This window comes from Pseudorasbora parva, chromosome 19 (assembly GCF_024679245.1).
Source record: "Pseudorasbora parva isolate DD20220531a chromosome 19, ASM2467924v1, whole genome shotgun sequence".
NCBI lineage: Eukaryota > Metazoa > Chordata > Actinopteri > Cypriniformes > Gobionidae > Pseudorasbora > Pseudorasbora parva.
This window is the reverse complement of record NC_090190.1, coordinates 14,605,567-14,608,726: the sequence shown is the minus strand read 5'-3', so window position 1 is coordinate 14,608,726 and position 3,160 is coordinate 14,605,567. Positions and strand designations below refer to the sequence as shown.

The 3,160-nt window shown below is 36.4% G+C and overlaps 1 long non-coding RNA gene across 1 annotated transcript; it reads right to left on the bottom strand.

Annotated features, from left to right (window-relative positions):
- Positions 1–585: 585 nt before the first annotated feature.
- Positions 586–1,887, bottom strand: LOC137048434 (uncharacterized). Its single transcript, XR_010899405.1, has 3 exons — positions 1,659–1,887; positions 804–891; positions 586–708 (listed from the first exon to the last, which is right to left on the bottom strand). It is a non-coding gene; the product is annotated as an uncharacterized lncRNA (long non-coding RNA).
- Between the last annotated feature and the right edge of the window lie 1,273 nt (positions 1,888–3,160).

Sequence of the window (3,160 nt, the reverse complement as noted above, 5' to 3'; positions counted from 1 at the left end):
ATCTCACACACCCAGTGTATTTAATGTTTATTTAATGTAAATACTTAAATACTAAAATGGCACTGTGAATGAAATTTAAAACAATTTATATATATTATTTTATTTTTTCCCCCCAAAAAATCAAGTGACTACAAATTTATTTTAATATTTATTGAAATTGTAATATATAAATTCCATTACATTTATGTATTTGGCAGACACTTTTATCCAATGCGACTTACACTGCATTCAATACCATTTTTAATAAAACAAAAAAAAAACATTTTTGTCAGTTCTTGCTTTCGCCGGGAATCGCTACAGTAAAGCCATTGTAGTCACACATACAATTGAATAAAACAATTTCTTGTTATACTCCAATGCTATAACATCTTACCATGATAAATCTCTACTGCGTTTCAAACAAGATTAAACAAAGAAACATTCCTCAAGTAAGTTTTAATTGAAAATACAAAAATTCAACATTGTATATCTTAAATCAACCTTAATGTTAAAAAACTGTCTGGTTTGTAATTCATTCTGATAAAAAATACTATTCCTTTATAAATTAATAAATTTACATTTGGCAGATGATTTTATCCAAAGACACTTACATTGCATTCAATGTACGCATTTTTACATTTTGTCAGTTCTTGCTTTCCCAATTCATCGATCCCACGATCTTGGCGTTGATAGCGCTCCTCAAAATGATCCAAACACATAGTATCGTTCCTGTTAAAGAGACACATTTGGTTAAAACAAACACATTAAAAAAATCTAAGATATAAAGTTTCAAACATCTTCAATCAACAAGCAGAGATACTTACATAGCCTGTCTTCCTTTCAGGATCGTTTAGGTTTGTAGAGTAATAATGCCAAGGGCATACATAGATTGTGGCCTTATGTGGTTTCCTTCTGCAATAATAAACAATATTCCATGAAACAAAAATCCTCCAAAGCAGAAAGCAAACTAAAAGACTCAAAATAATCAGGTCACTTTGTGTTTTACTTCAGGTTATCTTTATACCAACACATAGCAAGAAAACGTTATATTCAAAACATAAGCACTACTGTTACAGATTTACAACAACTAGAAAAGCCTAGAACTAAGTTGTACAGAAAAAATCAGCCGATCAGTATGCGCAGCGCCGACAATGATGGACCGCGCTATCCGTGGGTGCTCGGCCAGGGATCGAGCCCCGGCGTCACAAGAAAAAAAAATTAAGAGCAATTAATTCATCCGATTAACGTCTGCTTTCTCATTTGAATGACATTTCAAAACACCAGAATTAACTCGTAGTTACGGTGTGAAAGATATAAACGGTCTTATAAAGGTTGGAAGCCCTAAAGATACTTAACGCTATGCCAAATGAGAAGAAATAACTATCCAAGTCGAGTGAGTTAAAAAATGACACATAATGTTAATGCTGCTACATTATTACAAAATTAATACAACGAAATTAAGTCACTTACGTAAATCTCGTCCTCCATTAACGAATTTAGTGTGTTAGTGGGGGTTATTCAGTTATGTTAAACTGAATGGCGGATCAAAAGCGCGCTAAATTTAAACTGAGGAAGAAAAAAAAAAACGCTGAGTTAAGTCATCCACATCGGCTACGTTACTCATTATACAAGCTCATTAATAAATCACAAGTTGATAAGATAATAATACTATACTATACCTTGTCCTTGTAACCGTTGTGTGTGCAGGGAAATCCATAAAGATGGAGAGACCGAAGGATGAGCTGGGAAATTTAAAATGCTCTGCACATGCGCAGATGTTGATTGTTAACACCCAAAGGAAACACTGTGCTTTATCACCCAAAGGAAACACTGTGCTTTAACACTAAACAAGTGATAAAGCATATAATATTTGTAAATTAACACCAGATTTTATCACTAGATGCCCAACACCAGGTTTTTATCCCTCAGTAATTTGCTGTGTACTGTCGAAATGAAAACGTAGTACATGTCATCAGAACATGTAATCAAAAACATGCATGTATCAGATAATGCTGCTTTTATAGTGAAAATGGCTAAGTTTCATATCGCCACATCTTTCAGTCTACCATGTGAAAGTAGGATTACAGGCGGTGCTAATCTGATTCGGACCACCCTTTTACAGTAATGAACTATGCTTTTCCGGGATTACAACCATTGTTTCATACCAACACCTGATGTCCCATCATTTAAACCACCTAATACCATGATTTAGCCCACAGTCTGTCCTTGTTTACAACTGTGAACATTTGCATCTTGACCAGGCCATACATAAACAACAGTAATAAAGTTTGTCAGTCTGTGCCCAGATGGAAATAGGTGAGCCAAGAGCAGCTGTCATGCCATGTGGTATATGGGCAAAGAGTAAGTGAGCATTACAATCATTCCAAAAGTCCAAAATATATTTTAACATTTGAACAAATGAGGACACTTTGGAAAAAAATCCCACGTCATATAGCAAGCCTTGGTGAACACAGACAAGTCTTTCTTTCTCAGGCTGAAATTCTCAACCCTACATAACCTCACCCGCCCTGCACCTCCTTACACCCACATGCTGCTCAGCAAGAGAGAAAGAAGCCAAACACATGTAAATGAAAGCTAAAGGAGAGATCAGCCCCCGGACTAACGTCAGTGCTGACATTCTGTATAGCTTTTCCAAAGTTAAGGGAACGTGCCGCATAGATATCCTTATCCTGCTGCGGCTCTCTGGGTCGCCACATTCCAACCCTGCCACCCGGCCAGCGCTGGAGTTCACGTCAAGAGCCTGCATCTGCCATCACTGGGGTCAGGAAAGGTTTTACACCCGTACGTACACAATGATGAGGAAATAGTGAGACAAAGCCAAAAAAAATTGTCAAGGTCAGTGGAGATCCAAAGAGTGAGAGAGAGAAAAACGAATCACTGTCAGTAAAGGGTCCATCTGTAGCAATTTAAACTATAACACATTTAAACAATCCTGATGTAGTGCTTTATAGAATGAATATACTGTACACTCCATGTACAAAAATGTTCACATACTTACTTAAAGGGTTAGTTCACCCAAAAATGAAAATTCTGTCAATAATTACCCTAATGTCGTTTGACACCCGTAAGACCTCCGTTCATCTTCGGAACACAAATGAAGATATTTTTGTTGAAATCCAATGGCCCAGAAAAGCCTTCATTGACACCAATGTCATTTCCT